We start from the raw sequence: 16,893 nt of genomic DNA on the forward strand, positions 1-16,893 counted from the left end.
GATTCCATATGCAAGTGAGATGATACAGTCTTTGTGTCTTTCTCTCTCTTATTTCACTTAGCATAATGCTCTCACGGTCCATCCCTGTTGCAAAAGCAAGATTCTTTTCTTTTTTATGGCTGAATAATATTTCATTACACATTTTGTTATATATTTTCTTCATTCGTCTACCGATGGATACCCAGATTGTTTCCATGTCTTGGCTATTGTAAATAATGCTGCAGTCAACATGGGGATGCATATGTCTTCTCGAGTTAGTGTTTTATTTTCCTTTTGATGAATACCTAGAGGTGGACTTGCTGGGTCATATGGTAGTTCGATTTTTAATCTTTTGAGGAAACTATACTGTTTTCCACAGCGGCTACGCCAATTTACATTCCCCCCAAAAGTGCACAAGGGTTCTCTTTTCTCGACTCCTTCACCAGCATTTCTTATTTCCTGTATTTTTGGTGATGGCCATTCTGACAGGTGTGAGGTGATATCTCATTGTGGTTTTGATTTGCATTTCCCTGATGATTGGCGATGTTGAGCATCTTTTCCTATGTCTGTTGGCCATCTGTGTGTGTTTTTTGGAAAAATATCTATTCAGATCTGCTACCCATTTTATAATCAGATTTTTTTTTTGCTATTGAGTTATATGAGTTCTTTATATATTTGAGATGTTAACCCCTGATTAGACATATGATTTGCAAATATTTTCTCCCATTTGGTAGGTTGCCTTTTCAATTCATTGATGGTTTTCTTTCTTGTGCAGAAGCTTTTTAGTTTGATATAGTCCCACCCATTTATTTTGCTTTTATTGCCTTTGCTTTTGGTGTCAAACCTAAAAAAATAATTGTCAAGACCAATGTCAAGGAGTTTGACCACCTGCGTTTTCTTCTTATGGTTTCAAGTCTTACATTCAAGTTTTAAATCCATTTTGAGCTGCTATTATTTTTATATAACATAATGTAATACAATTTCAGAATAAGTGGTAGTTATTTTTGGTGACTTCCATGTGAATTTCCGAGTTTCTCTCTTAGCGGCGCTCCCTCGGGCTCTGGGTGCCTTCATGTTGTCTCTCTGATCAACCCCTCACCCCCACACTGTGACACCACCACTGTGCCCCCACCGTCACTGCTCTCCCCTCTCCAAATGGAACTTAGCTTGGTCAGAAGTTAGGGAGTCACAGTCTAATTATACCACCGTTTGTTTCTGGCCTCGTTTCTCACTCCTTCCTGGACATCTCCAATCAGGTATCGTCTTTGCTTCCCAAAGCTGAGAGATCCCAATCCAAACTCATCCTCTGCCCTCCCTTGATCACACATCTTCCTTTCATTCCTACACAGGTTCAAAGCTTTCCCATCTCCTCGAATGCCTTTCTTACCCTTACTTTCCCCTTACACTGGGGCTTCCCCATCTTGGGAGTTTGGGTGAGGTTTGTCCAAACTATGTACTGACCACCCTCCTCTCTCATGCTTCACTCTCACACCCCATTACGATGGCCCTCAATTGCAGCGGCCTCCTAATATGCCCCCACCCACCACCTCTAGCCTTTTCCCTGGATATCCATACTGGATTGTGGCCAGATTAGCCTCCTGGGAGCCCTCTTCTCCACCCCCACTGACAACTGCCTCTTTGCAGCCGTGACTGTCTCCCCTGGCAACTGCAGAAACCTCCTAATTAGTGTCCCAGAGCCATCCATACTTCCTTCTGGTGCATTCTTCACACTGTACCAGCGAGGTGTTTATACATGTGGACGTGGTCCAGTTGCCCACCAGTTCTCTGTGGCACCTAAAATCCAGGCTCATGCCATGACATGCAAGGTCAGCATGAACTAGTGCCCATTTCCCTTGGTGCCACCTCCAGCCGCCCTCTCCCTTGCTCCTACCCTCCACTCACGTCAGCCTTTTTCCAGTCTCTTGAGCTCAGAAAATTCTTCTCCTCTTTAGGCCTTGACACAAGCGTGGAAGGTTCATTTCTCAAACCTTTACCTGGCCATCTTCGTGCATCCTTCAGGTCTCAGTTCTAATAGCATTTTCTCAAAGAGGACTTCCCTGAACCTCAATTTCATTTAAGTTCTAGCCCCTCATTAGTCCCATACAGAATCTTGTTCTTCATCTGCCTTATCGTAATCTTTAATCAGGTATTTATTCATATGAATACTTCTTTATTATCTCTCCATACTATAAGCTTTGTGAGAGCAGGGCCTATGTATATTTTTCTCACCACCATGTACCCAGTGCCTTGTGCCTGGCACAGGTAGACACACTAATATTTGTTGAATGAGGCTGTTGAATAAATCAAAGCATAACTGAACTTCTCTCCTCTGCTCAAGTACCTTCTCTGGCTCCCACTGTGTCACCCAGAGAAATTCAAGTTTGATCTTTTAAAAATATTTGTTTATTTTTATATTTTATTTTTCCATTACGGTTGACATCAGGTTTGTTTGATCTTAATCCACATCATTGCCCTTCACAAATTCATGTCTCCACAACATAAAACTCCCATAAGTCCTGCACTTTTCTGCCTTGATGGCTTTATTTTACCACAGCTTAAAAGATTTCACAAAAGAACCGATGAATTACTGGCCCTAAATCATACCCAGTCTTCAAGGCCCATATCAGATACCTCATATTCCATGAAGCCTTTCAGGTACCCCCAGCTGGAATTAATTTTGCCTCCTTCCAGACTTCCATAGCACTCTCTGGAGCAATTAAAGGGATTTTCTGCTTCTCTTTTCAAAATTTCTTTCTGCCTGTCTGATCTTCTCTACTAAACCGCAAGTTTCTTCAGGGCAAGATCGATGTTCTAATCACTTTTGTATCGCCACCTTGAAGCTTCAGCTACAGCAGGTGCTCAGTGAAGACAAAAATTGTTACGAATGATTGATTCAAAGTGATTATGATTTTTCAAAGAACTTAAATGGTAGTTCCCTTCAAAGACATGTGGGGGCGCCCTAAGCAAGCAAAACGACATGGACCGCACTACTTAGATTATTTCTAAATTATTGTAAAGATGATGGGGCTCCTTTTGAATTCCGTGTCACTGGTCATATTGACCAGGTGAGGGTGACAAGAGAGAACAGTAATGGATTATTTAGTAGGCAAAGTAAGAGAGTTAGTAAATCAGATCCAGAGACTGTATGTACCTGGTCAGAGAGACAAGACACAACACCTGCTTTCTCTGAATGAGGGGCTCCAACTATGATCACAGACGACAGGTATTAACAGTGATATCATGGGCCCCAAATGAAGAAGGGCTGGGAGTTGTGCTAGGGACTGAAATGTGTTCCCTCAAAATGCATATGTTGAAGCCCTAATTCCCAACACGATGGTATTTGGAGATGGAGGCTTTGGAAGGTGATTAGGTGTTTAGATGAGGTGACGGGGGAGGGGCTCCTATGGTGGGAAAAGTGCCCTTATAAGAAGAGGAAGAGAGAGCAGAGCTCTCTCTCCACCATATGAGGACACAGTGAAGGCGGCTGTGGACAAGCCAGGGAGCGGGCCCTGACCAGGAACTTGACCGTGCTGTACCCCGATCTCTAACCTGCAGACTCCAGAACTGTGAGAAAATAAATCTCTGTCGTTCAAGCTCCCTCCGTTTGTGGTATTTTGTCATGGCCACTCGAGCAGGCTAAGACAGGCTGTGTGCAAGGGAGGGGCTCCCTTTCAAGCCCTTTTCCCTTTTGTGGAGAAATTGATGTTTAGATAAGACAATGCGGAAGCATAAGTCAGGAACACACACCCCCCTATCAGAGCCTTTGATTTTTTTCCTGAAAGTATGTGGAGTGTTCTGAGGTCCTATCTTACATGCACTAAAAAAACTCTGCTATTCTTTCTTCCTAACACGTGTATTGGTGGCAAATACCAGAATTGTACCAGAATTTTATTTCTATTTTTGAATGAAATCCTTTCCATTCTTAATGTTAGGACATTTTGTGGGAAATGGGCTTGGAGAGCTCTGTCACCTGGGCAAAACTGATTTTATTTCACTATTGGCCTAAATGTGCAAAGCATTAATTAGAATTAATGCAGGGATGTCTACACAACAGTAGCCACACACACTGCTACCTGGAGCACTTTGGGTGTCTGGACTTGCATGTGTTGAACCATTGCTTTCCTGATTCCTCGTCACAATGCTTTTTTACATTTTGTAATGTACGCACGTATTTATTTGCATAAACTTGAATAAGCTGAATACATTGGCAGAATTTGAAGATGCAGTTTAAAGTGGTTTACAAGTACACACTCCTTTTTTCCCATCCTCCACATTCCCAGGTGCTTGTGCTGCTGTTGTTGTGTATCAGTGCGTGCGGGTACCAGCATGTAATGGTATTCTATATAAATTAAAGATGGGGCGGAGCTTCACATCTGAGCCAACGTGGTGTAGTCATGATAACACAAGTGTCTTCCCCCTCACCCTCCGACTTAGAAATCGCAAGGTTTCTCAGGGAAGGCTTTGAACTTCCACAATCCATGGGAGTGGTGAAGAGAGACTGAGCCAATTATCACTAGGTCTTGAGAAGCAGAGAGGGCCCAATTCATATCTAAGTTACATATATTTTCTAAATGTGTATATTTTATAACATGAGATATAAATTTGGAATAATATAGTGTCACGTTTTACAACCTGCATTTTCCCCTAGTAATTTATAAATACTCCCGTGACACTGAATATTCTCTTGCAAATGACTTTAATAATCATGCTATTTTATCCTATAGCTCTACCATAATTTATTTAACCAATCTCTCTTGACAATCATTTAAATTGTTCCTAATTTTTAAAATTATGAATAACACCACGGTGAACAACCTTTTGCATAAATTTCTGTATACATCTCTGATATTTCTCTAGGATGGATTCCTAGGAGCAGAATTGCTGGATCAAAGAATATGAACATGTTTGATGGCCTCTGGTACCCATTGACAAACCGTCCTCCAGAAACATTGTTCTTCTGCTCCTAGGTATTTTAAAGAGAAAGGGTGTGAACTTGAATCAGGCTTAGAGATCACGTATCGATATGGTTGAATTTGTTCCCCAAAGATTAAAATATCCACTGGATGTCTTACATTGTACAGATACATACAACTTTGTAAAATGAACAATTTTTCAGGTATTTTAAAGATTTCCTCTGCATCCCTATCGTCCCTGTGGCAGAGACGGGGATGGGCAGAGGTGGAACAGAATATTGAGAATCACTACAACTTTACTGTATTGTTTAACCATTCCAGATGGTTCACAGACTGATTAGCAAAAATTCCAGAGAACGACCCAAATGTTGTAACTCTGAGATGAGGTTTTCATTGATTTAAGAAACAACATTTTACAAAATGGCTATTTCAGTAATTAGGTGATCTCAGTAATTCATGTCCCTATGTAACACAAGAGATGTGGTCTTCTTGCCCAAGGGACTGAAGGAGAACATAGCATCATCTCCCTTAAATGTCAGAAAGGGGTCTCAAATGTCAGAAAGGGGTCTCAAATGTCAGAAAGGGGTCTCTTTCCTTTTGTCTGCACTGTCTTTTACATGTGAAAGAACTGCCTCTGACCTCCTTCAGTCAGATATGCCCTCTTGGGTTTTTCTTCCAAAAGTGTTGCTTATATCCATCTTTCTGCATTCTGTCTTCCCCCTGCCTCCCTGCCTTGAGTCCCTGCCATCACCACTTCCTTTACACTCTTATCAAGGGCTTCCCCCATTCTTGGTGTGGTATAAAGGGAAATGGGCTGGGTGTGGAATCAAGACATTCAGGTTCTAGTAATATCCTCTCTCTAGACTCCTCTGCTCATCTATCAAATGAGAGAGTCAAGCTAATTGGGATTGTTAAAGAAAAATCAGAGCTGGACTGTAGTTAAAATAGTGAAAACATATTTTATTTAGGACTATTGCAATAGGAGAAAGAGACCTCAGTATAGAACCAAGCTCAATTCTGAATATAGCCTGGGCAAGTAGGACCAGGTCGGGGTTGGTGGATCCGGGCTAGGGGATTCTGGCTAAACCACCCTAACAGGATTCCTGCTGAAGGCAGGCCAGGTGATAGCCATCACCTGGGGGATGAGGGGGTGGCGCATGGATGATGAGGAACCTGATCAGATATTGAGAGTGATCCGATATGGAAGTTGAGAGATTCTAGCTAAACCAATTTAGCAGGTTTCTTAATAAAACTGGACAATGCAGAGATGAATACAGAAATCCAAACCTTGAGGCCTGGTTGAAAAAGAGTTCAGGAGAGCTTGAGTAGAGTTTGGTCAAGGAGAGAACCTTGGTCAGGATGTTTTCAAACTGCACATGAGAAGCCCTGGGGGTTCTGAGGAGAGTCCTTGGGACTATGGATTGGAAAAACGTGGTGGCTGCCCCTGAGACCCTGGGACAGTCCCAACCTCGCTGTCGGCCTAAACAGCTCCATTCACATCTGTCTGATATATGGGTTCTACCCAAAATTCATTTTTCGTTTTAAATCAGTAGAACTCTTTCTTCAGACACTGAAGACTGTGAAACCAGAAGATGTGCGAAGACCCTTCCAAACACATCACTTTAGGGTCCCCAGTCAGTCTAAAGCAAGCTAAGGCTTCATTTTCTTCCTCACAGACATCGAGGGGAACTTTGCATGAGAGAGAGAGAGAGACCTTTCATGAATTATAGAAACTTACTGAGCTCTGTCTCCCCTCCTTTTTGTCAAAAGCCTGTCCTTCAAGGACAGACCCTCCCTCCTTTTAAGCGAATTTCTACAGCCAGCGCTGAAACTGGGTATTTTCGAGCTCTCTCCCCGCCCTTCCCAAGGATGGGTGCTCATCACCTCTGCTCCTGACTTCACATTCCACAGCATCCCTGCCTCGTGGGAGGCCCTGATTATTCATCCATTCCCACATCACATGCTGTGGTATGATTAGTGCCTGCTCTGCAGAAGAGGAAACTGGGACACAGAAAGGCTGAGCAACTGACCTCAAATAGCACGCATCGTGGGCCAGGGGGAGTGAATCAGGACTGGCGCTTCCTAAAAACAGTTCCCTTCCTGCTAAATGCTACCCTGCTGTGCAGAGCTTAATTCTCTTTTCTGATCTCTTGATGGCACCCCGAGTGCTTCTCTCTTTTTATTTTCCCCTGGAAGACTGGCTCATCACAGTTTGGCTGCAGTGCCTAAGGAGGCAGGCTTTGTCTTGGAAGGGCGGGGTTCCAGGGTCAAAAAGTATACCTTCTCAGCCCTCTGGGAGGGTGACGCCTTTCCTGTGTGATTGAATCAAAGGACACAGTCAAAGAGGGTGGGCCTTGTCTGCCCTACCTCTTGCGTCTTTCATTGCCTTGGGAACATACGTATGCTTCAGCAGAAGGACATCACAGCATAGCCCAGAGACAAACAAGCACTCGGTGGAGGCTCAAACCACTTGTAAACTCATGGTTGTTGCTCACGACTTAAAAGCCCATTTCATTTGCAAAAGCTGAGCGGTTTTCGAAAGCGAAAGGGTTTCAGAGTTCTAAAAGTCTGACTCTGGATGCTAAAAGGCAAAGCCCAGAGGATTCGGCAAATCTTAAACCATAAGGCAGGGCTTCCGGCCTTCCCCATTTTGTGGACTCTTAGAAAACAGTAATATGTACCACATTTGTAGAGCATACTGGGCAATGCCACTGGCCACCCACCCAGGGTGACTGTCTGCCTCAGGCTCCACCTGGCCACCTAAGGGCAGAAGGGATCAGCGTCTTAACCCACCCATTCCGGTTGCTTACCAATGTCAAGAAGCTTTGCCAAATAAACAAGAGTTGGGAAGAATCACGATGATGCAAGAGTAACATTTCCCATTTAAAAAAAGACATAAAAATAACATTTAGATAGCAGAAAACCGAGTGAGACTCTAATGTAGATACCCCGGTGTCCTGAGGGGGCGTCTTGAGGGGACATGCAACTAAGATTTACCCTCATAGGAATTAAGAATACCAAACACAAGCTCTGTCCTCACGGCAAGCTTTTAGGTAGTGTAGCACTGTGCCGCGGAGCGGATTGCCAGAACTTGCTCGTCTTGCGTAACTGAAAGTTGGTTTCCTCTGACCAGCCCCTCCTCCTTGCCACTTTCCCAGCCCCTGGCAACCACCATTCCAGTCTCTGCTTCTGAGCGTGACTCTTGGATTCCACGTATAAGCAGCATCACGGAGCATTTGCCCTTCCGTGTCTGGTTTACTTCACTTAGCATATTATTCAGTCTTAAAAGAAGGAAATCCTGCCATTTGTGATGACATGGATGACCCCATACCACCAAAGTGAAAAGTCAGCTTCTCAGCAAACCGCATCCCGTTCAGGTTACCTCATAGGCTCCCCAAGAATGAGGAGACACACATTAGCTTTACACCGCTCGCTCCCGGGCCTAGAGTAGCTTTCCCTAAATAGGGAAAATCTGCCTGGTAGGAAATTCCAGTGTCTCCCCGCTCCCCCACTAGTTCCTCCCCCCCCTCCCCCTGCAGCTCCAGTGGGCACTCGCTTTCTGTCTCTGTGGGGCGGGGTGCAGGCACACCGCTGAAGGTCTTGACCCTTCGCCCCCTCTAGTTGGCTCCTCTTGGCCTCCTCTCCACTTTGATGGGACCCTACAGACTGTTTCCTCCACAACTGATACACCTCTTTGGTTTCAGCTGGTGCTTTTCCCTTTTCTAAACTGGGTGACATCCATTACTTCTCTGTCCAATCATCATTTGTTGCTTCCAACCGCCCCCTTCCCAAACCAATTGGAGAAAGAAAAGTTATGCTGAGTATGTTTTCCCTCTTCTGTCCGTTCCTTCCTGCCCCCTTTCTCTTTCTCTCTCTCTGAGATTGGACACGCTGTGTCAGGCAGAGGCCTTGGCTCATCTTTTGTGTCAACACGGAGAGGGCATTCTGCTGTGAGGTCAGTTGGGTCAAGGTCCTGCACAGTCTTTTGGCTCCTACTGGTCTCTGGCGTGTGGTCAGCCGTGCTGTGGCTGGGGTGGGCATGGGGCCCAGTGGGGAGGCCTGACACAAAGGCGGCCCCTCAGCCTCCTTGCCGGGCGGGGTATGGAGCGCAGTGTTCCCTCCTCGTTCCCCAGCGCCAGCTGGCCACTCCCTGCCATGCCCGCTCCATTTATGAAAGGACAGTTCTTTATTTGGGGCCAAATGCAGCTTCTACTCCACCCCCCTTCAGAGGTGTTTCTTGGTCTAGGGCACATCTGTGATGCAAAGTTGTCACTCCTGTGGCTTGGGTGAATTTTAAGGCAAATTTGCATGGGGGACATGGGGGACGGAGCCCAGATTTCCAGTTGAGTTTGGCCCTCGGGCTGCCTTTCACGATCACGGGCCTGGAGCTGGGTGTTGGGCTGAGGCTGGCCTTGCAGCCTGTCTGGGTCACCGGAAAAGCTTCCCAGACTTCCCAGTATGAGGCCACAAGGTCGTTATGTCAGAGGGAAATGTCTACACGTGCCGTTTAGATACTGGGACGTGAGCCGCTGTCGCAGCATCGCTTTTGCCTCTCTACTTCCTAAAACTCCTCCCTCCGAAGCTGCCCTCCCGGAAACGCAGCAGGAATTTTTTCCAACCAGGTACTTAAAGTCTTTCAGGGACATCCATAAATTCCTCCTCCACCGCATCCGCTAACAGACGTGTAACGCATTCTGTGACTCTTAGGAAAGTTCCGAGTGGGGGTAAAGAAGGTCCAGGAAGGTTAAGGGACAGGCGTGGGGTGCCCAAGCCTTAGCCCATGCTGAACCCCCGAATATCATCCTTTTCGTGGAACTGTGGGGGCTGCCTTTTCCTCGGGTGTGGTTGGAGTCTGACAGATTCTTTGCAAGGCGTGTGTGGATGTTGATTTGTAAATTGTCAGAAATGTGTGAGTGCGTGGGGAGCCTTTTATCTGATTTCCATGCCTACCCAGGCTTTCCGTTTGCTAGTGTTTGTACACTCAGAGGGGTAGGAGTTCAAACAACTCTCCTCCTGGCTTGGGCTTCATGCAACTTGGACGCCTGCTCCATGTGACTTCGTACGTGTGCGGTGCATAATGCAGCCCTCCTTACCTCCAGTTCCGGAAGCTCAGACCCTTCCCGTTGCAGACCTCTCAGAGGTGCTGCCCCCGGGGAAAGCAGAGCAGCTGGGTGCCCGTGGAGGCCGGAAATAACAGATGTATTAAACAAATATAGCTAGGATTTTGTGGTTTTCGAGGGCCCTTTTCATTGGGAAAGAAAACATACGGTGATGTTTAGAGTGATTTGATGCCAGAGATACTGTCATGCAAACTGCAAAAACAAAAACAAACAAACAAAAAAACCTCCTGCACATCCATGGAGTGATGCCAAGGTGGGCCAGAAAGGGCTGGGTGGCCGAGAGAGGGCTCAGAGGTGCTAAATACAGTAAATGCGTCCCTTCCAGGAAGGATAACCCTCGCAGGCTGGTTATTCTGCTTGAGCTATGCTGGGTACACGGAATTCCGCCCACTGCAAAGAAGGGGTCTGGATGCGAAGAAGATAAAAGACTCTGGATTCTAGTTATGTTCTGAGTTCTCAGATGCTCCCAGGGTCTCCCCAGACATAATTCAGAGTGCAGCCTGGCCATCCAGAATTGGCACGAGGTTGCACGAGCAGCCCCCTCTGCCCCACACCTGCCTTTCTTTCCTGGGGTCTCAGAATCCCTCCTACTTACTACCCCTGTCCTTACAGAGAAGGTGGGGTGGGGAGAGGGTGTGACTGCAGAATTCAGAAGGGCCTCTGTTAGGAATCAGCCATGCTGCCAACACCTCATTACACGGAGAACAGCTTTTTTCCCAGATGCTCTGATTTGGGTGATCACGGAGTCCTATATCTGACAGTCCTATATCTGACAGTCCTATATCTGACAGTCTTATCTGTCTGTTCACCGGTGAGGTTCTGCTGCTTCTTTCCCCTGCTCTACTGACCGTTTCCCTCCCACTATGTGTAAGAAGAATGATAATAAAGATTATTCACTCAATCGAATATTTATTGAGCACCTACTATACAGCAGGCACTGTCCTCTGACTAGAGGTAGGGCTGTCCTAAAACCTTAAATGTGCATAGTACTTTATAGTTTATGAAGCACTTTCAGTTTAACCCCCTAATTTTTTTTTTTATGCATTTCTTTACTGTGGTAAAAGACATGTGACATAAAATTTACCATCTTAACCGCTTTTAAGTGTACAGTTCAGTAGTGTCGAGTATATTCACACTGTTGTGAAACAGATCTCCAGAACTTTTTCGGCTTGCAAAACTGAAACTCTGCACCCAGTAAACAGAAATTCCCCTTTGCCCCTCCCGCCAGCCCCTGGAACCGCCATTCTACTTTCTGTCCCTGTGAATCTAACTACTCTTGACCTTTCCGATATGTGGAATTGTGCAGTGTTTGTTCTTTGGTGACTGGCTTATGTCTTTGTGTGACTGGTGATTTCACTTAGTATAATGTCCTTGAGTTTCATCCATGTTGTAGCCTGTACTAGAAATATTCTTTCTGAGGCAGGCTACAGGGAGCATCAGAACCCTTATTTTGGGCTGTCTGTGTACAGCCTAGCTCAATATTCCCCAAAGTGTGTCCTTACAACACGGGTAGGTCTAGTTCCTCCGATTGTGATCATTCCTCCAGTAAGGAGTTCCACAGCCCAATAGGTCTGGGAAATGCTACCTGAAAGCAAAGTAATCTAGGCCGCTCAGTTGCAGAATTTCTCAGAGTCCTTAATTTGCTAATTCAGCCATCAAGTCAGCACATAATCTACAAGCTACCTACTGTGTGTATGGTGTGCGAGGTGCCGGGAGCGTCGGGCCGAGAAAGATGTGGCTCTCATCCTTGTGAATTCTAGATGCTAGCAGTAGACAGAACTTAAACAGCTAACTAGCCACTAAGAATGCAATATCTGTGACAAGTACGACAGGAGAAAAGCTGGGTGTGGAGAGAGCGTTTATCATCAGGTCCCAGTGAAGTGTGGGGGATCAGGAATGGCTTTTGGGGTGGGGGGAAATGATGCTCAAGATAAGAGCTGAAGGAAAAGATGTGCACTAGGTGACAAGTGGTGGGTGCAGAGCATTTTAGGCAGGAGGACAGTTTTGCACAGTCCCCCGGGCAAAAGGGTTGGGCTTCTTCGCAGCCTTTGAAAACAAACCTGACCTAGGAACTCCTGCTTGGCGCCCTTCCCGCCCTCCAGTGCCTGTGGGGCTGGGATTAGGCTTGGTGTATGGAGATTCCTGGGAGGGTGCGGGACTGGGCTCTGCTTGCCTTGCTGCCATTATTTGTCTCAGAGACAATGCCCCTCACTTCAAGAGCCTCATTTTTCTTATCAATAAAATTACGGCAGACAACATGATTCAAAAGATGCCTTCCAGCTGTGGCATGCCATGAACGCATCTCAATTTCTTAGGGTGGAGAGACAAGGGAAGTCAAGCTAATTGTAAACAGGGGAATTTTTAGACTGGAAGGGAAAGAATTCAGCTCCAAGGAGGATGAGATAGAAAAGTGTGGTGTGGTGGCCTTCCTAAAGCTAGAGGTGACCCGGTCCAGAGGCTGTGTACTCCCTGGCGCCTCATGTCAGTATGCATTTACTGACCAGCTGCTGTGGGGGTACAGGCCCTGCCCTGAGTTCAGAGGGGAAGTTGGACTTCTCCTGCTCTCACCCCGTCTTCTTTCTTCTTGCAAAGGCAGGATTTCCAGGGACATCAAGCCTAAAGAACTCTGGTGGGGACAGAGGGCTCTGATGGACACTGGAGAGGCCAGAGACTGCCCAGTAGTTGGGCCGGCTCTGCCCAGTTCTGGGAGCACAGAGACCCTGGAGTGGGAACAGCGGTCTGGAATCCTGAAGAACCCCGCAGACACCCCAAACAGGAGACTTTTAGAGGAGCATTTGTTTTATAAAGTAACATGCTTGTGCAGAGTGCCAATAGAGTCCTATTTTTCAAACTCCTGCAGGTTGAGAAAAGAAGGCCTCCTGTGGCATCGGCCTGGAAGTTAAGAAAAAATAATGAACAAAAGCTATTATCTCCCGGGACCCCTGTTTCCCTCTCTCCCCCACTTCTTCAGCGCATCCAGCTAGATTCTTTTGTTCCATCTCTCCCTCCTTGTCCCAGAAAACAGACTCTGCTTTTTCTGCTGCTCTCAGATTACTTCACTCGAAGAACTTTGTGTGAGAAGCTCCTCCCCGCTCCCCGGAAAATGGAGCACTATTCCCATGTTCCTCTGAGTCGTGCCCTGGTCCATTCCCCGTGCCCCGCCCCAGCCCCACAGCCGATGTATGTATCCCGATGTATGTATCGTAAAAGTCTTTCTCTCCATGCAGCCATTGTATTCGTTTGCCAGGGCCTCTGTAACAAAGTGCCACAAACCTAGCAGCTTAAACAACAGATGTTTATTGTCTCCCAGCTCTGGAGGCCACCAGTCTGAGATCAAGGTGCAGGCAGGGTTGGTTCTTTCTGAGGCTGTGAGGGAAATGTGACCCAGGCCTCTGTCCTTGGCTCCCGCTGGCCATCTCCTCCCTGTGTCTTCACATTGTCCTCCCTCTGTGCACATCTTCATGTCCAAACTTCCTCTTTCTATAAGGACACCAGCCGTACTGGATTAGGGCCCACTCCAATGACCTCGCCGAGCCGATTACCTCTGTAAAGACTCTGCCTTCAGATAAGATCCCATTTTGAGGTACTGGGAGTTAGAGTTCCAACATACAAATTTTAGGGAGATGCAGGTCAACCCTTAACAGTAAGGCTTAAACTTCACTGTACCTGGGGGCTTGTTAAAAATGGAGCTACCAGTTATATCCACACAGTTTCTAGTTTGACAGATCTGAGGTAGAGCCCAGGACTCTGAGCTTTTATAAGTGGGATAAGTGTGACGTGTCCCCACATCCCCTCCCCAGACGTCATTCCGTGAACCCAGCACTTGACTTACTGAAGGCCTGTAAGAGAGTGTTGTGCCAGCCACTTCATACTGCAAAGAAATGACATTCTTTGTGTCCAGCTTTTCCCGAGTCCCCAGTGTAGAGCCAGGTCCTACTCTCACCTGTCACCAAACACCTTCTTTAATTTTCCTGTCAGGACCCTGTCACATCTGGAAGCTGCCAGGCCCAGTTCGACTGTCATCACCCTTTCAAACTGGCTGGTGGATGGTGTGATGGCTCAGGCTTTTGTGTTTGGGGCACAGCTCTGCTGCTTAATGGCTCATTACCTTGGATAGATCACTGGGCCTCTCTGAGCCTGAGTTTATTCACCTGTGCATTGAGAAGCTTCCTTGTCCATCTCAGAGGACTACTGTACAGATGGAACCAAACCGTGTTTGCAAAAGGCAGCTGGCGCAGAGCGCACAGAGCCTGGTTTGCAGAGAGAAGAGTAGATGTAGGTTACTACTATTATTCTCCTCTTATATCAGGTGGCAAAAACAGATTGAATTAGTTTCTGCAATCCAAGTGTGCTAAAGGGAACGAGGAGAGACTCCATCGTAAAGGCCTCAGAGGCTGTCTGTCCTGGAAATGAAGAGCGAGCCTCACCTTTGAATGCAGCATCCAGTGTTGGCGAGTGAGAGCTGTGAGGCATGCTCCGAAACCCTGGGTTAGATGTCCGCTACCCAGGACCCACATGGTAGAATGGTTACCAGCACAGCGTCTGGGGCCAGGCTGCCTGGTTTTGAGAGCCCAGCGTGTCACCTCCTGGCTGCGCCGCCTTTTGCAACTTCACTCAACTTCTCTGTGCCTTGCTTTCTTCACTTGTAAAATGGGATAATAATAGGGCTACAATGATTAACTTTATGTGTCAACTTGACTAAGCCTAGGGGTGCCCAGAGTGCTGGTAAAACATTATTTCTGGGTAATTCTGTGAGGGCGCTTCTGAGAGACATTACCATTTGGATCAGACGGAGTAAAGTGAGCGGGCCTCACCCAGTCTGTCCAGGGCCTGCAGAGAACAAAGAGGCAGAAGAGGGTGAATTTGCTCTCAGCCTGAGCTAGGACATTCATCTCCTGCTTGCAGATGCCAGTGCTCCTGGTTCATGGGCCTTTGGGTTTGGACTGGAACCACACCACTACCCTCCTGGGTCTCCAGCTTATAGATGGCAGACTGTGGAAGTTCCCAGCCTCCCCAGTCAGGTGAGCCCATTCTTCATCACGGACGTCTCTATATCTCTATATATCCCATTGGTTCTGTTTCTCTGGTGAACCCTGGCTAACACGATGACCTGCTTCACTGTATCCATAGTATTTTCTTGCCGTGTAACAAATTACCACAAATGTAGTGGCTTTAGACAACACCCGTTCATAATTCTATGAATCAGAAGTCGGGCAGGCTTGGCTGAACACTCTGCATAGGGTCTCACAGGCCGAAATCAAGACTCTTCCGGAGGCCCTGGGGAAGAATCCACTTCCAGGATCACTCAGATTGTTGGCAGAATTCGGTTCCCTGCCACTGCAGGACTGAAGTCCTCGATCTTGGCTTACTGTGGGCTGAGGGCCACTCTGGAGCACCTAGAGGTCAATCACATTCCTTCTGTGTGGGCTTCTCCATCGGCAAGCTAGCAAAGGTGCAGCGAACCCTTCTCGTGCTTCACCTTCTCCAACTTCTGCCTGTTTCTAAGGGCTCCAGTGATTATACTGGGCCCACCCGGGTCATCCAAGAAATCTCTCTCTTTTAAGGTCAGCCGATTACATTCGCAAAGTCTCTTTTGCCATGCAAGGTAACATTTGTGGATGGAATAGTATATTCACAGTCTCAGGAATTAGGGTGTGGAACCTCCCTTGGGACCATAATTCTGCCCACAGTGAGAGTATTCTTGAAAGACTTTGTCCCTGGATCATAGGACAAGGCATATTTTGTTTACATACAATTTACCCTTCATGCTATAATTATGTTTTATTTTCTCCACCCTTTAGCACAATCTAGTAACTTGTGCAGTGGATGATAAAGTTGACCCCCAGTCATCTGTGTCAGCCTCCCTCTGTGGCCCAATCATGTGGTTTGGGTGGGTCAGACATTGTACCACCGCCCTCCAGCTCCATAAGTGGGTCCTTTTTTTTTTTTTTAAGATAGCCCCACCCTCCCCACCAAGCTGGCACACTCACACTGACTGGTTCAGAGATGGGCATGTGACCAACGACGATCTGTATCAGAATGAGGCTCAGGACTTCTGATCCAGATGCGGGAGGATATCGTCCTGCTCTATGGGACTGAGGCGGCTTATCTTAAGAGCTTGTCTTTGGCCATCTGGTAGCCCTGACGTGAAACGAGTACCAGGAAAACAAACAGGGACAAAAGATGGAAAGAAAGTGTGTTTTTTGCAATATGTACATCATTATGTCATATACCTGAAATTAATATAATGTTGTATGTCAATTATACTGCAATTAAACAGCAGTGTCTTAGTGGTTCCATTGTGTAGCGGTTAGCACTTCTGCTTTACACACAGAAGGTCCCGAGTTTGCACCCCAGTGGAGCCACGGTCCATGGTCTACGGCCATGCCACCCTGAACATGCCCGATCTCGTCTGATCTCCGAAGCTAAGCAGAGTCGGGCCTGGTTAGTACTTGGATGGAAGACCACCTAGGAAGACCAGGTGCTGTAGGCATAAATAATAATAATAAATAAAAGCAAACAAACAAACAGAAGTGTCTTCTTAGTGGCATGTTGAACTGCTGGATCAACCCTTGGCTAAAGCCCACCCATCTTTGGGCCTTTCATTTATGAGAGCCAGTAAGTTCTTCTTATTGTTGAAACCACTCTGAGTTAGCTTTGATCTTTTAGTGTCAGAGGCACCCCACCCCAACAGACAGAACTGGTTTAACAGTATAGGGATTTTACAGAGTGGAGGAATGAATGGGGCCACAAAGAGAGATGAGATCTGCTCAGTTTTCACCTCCCCGCCACAAAGGCTTCTAGAAAAGTAGCCCTGCTACATCACAGGGACTGCAGCCGGGGGCTCCTCCAAGCTGTGGTCGGCAGTGGAGAGAGGAGTG

At 46.7% G+C, this 16,893-nt stretch overlaps 1 pseudogene; it reads left to right on the top strand.

Annotated features, from left to right (window-relative positions):
• The first annotated feature begins 16,386 nt into the window (after positions 1-16,386).
• On the top strand, positions 16,387-16,505 carry LOC111739307 (annotated as a pseudogene).
• The last annotated feature ends 388 nt before the right edge of the window (positions 16,506-16,893 follow it).

This window comes from Pteropus vampyrus, unplaced genomic scaffold, assembly GCF_000151845.1.
Source record: "Pteropus vampyrus isolate Shadow unplaced genomic scaffold, Pvam_2.0 Scaffold49, whole genome shotgun sequence".
Taxonomy (NCBI): Eukaryota; Metazoa; Chordata; class Mammalia; order Chiroptera; family Pteropodidae; genus Pteropus; species Pteropus vampyrus.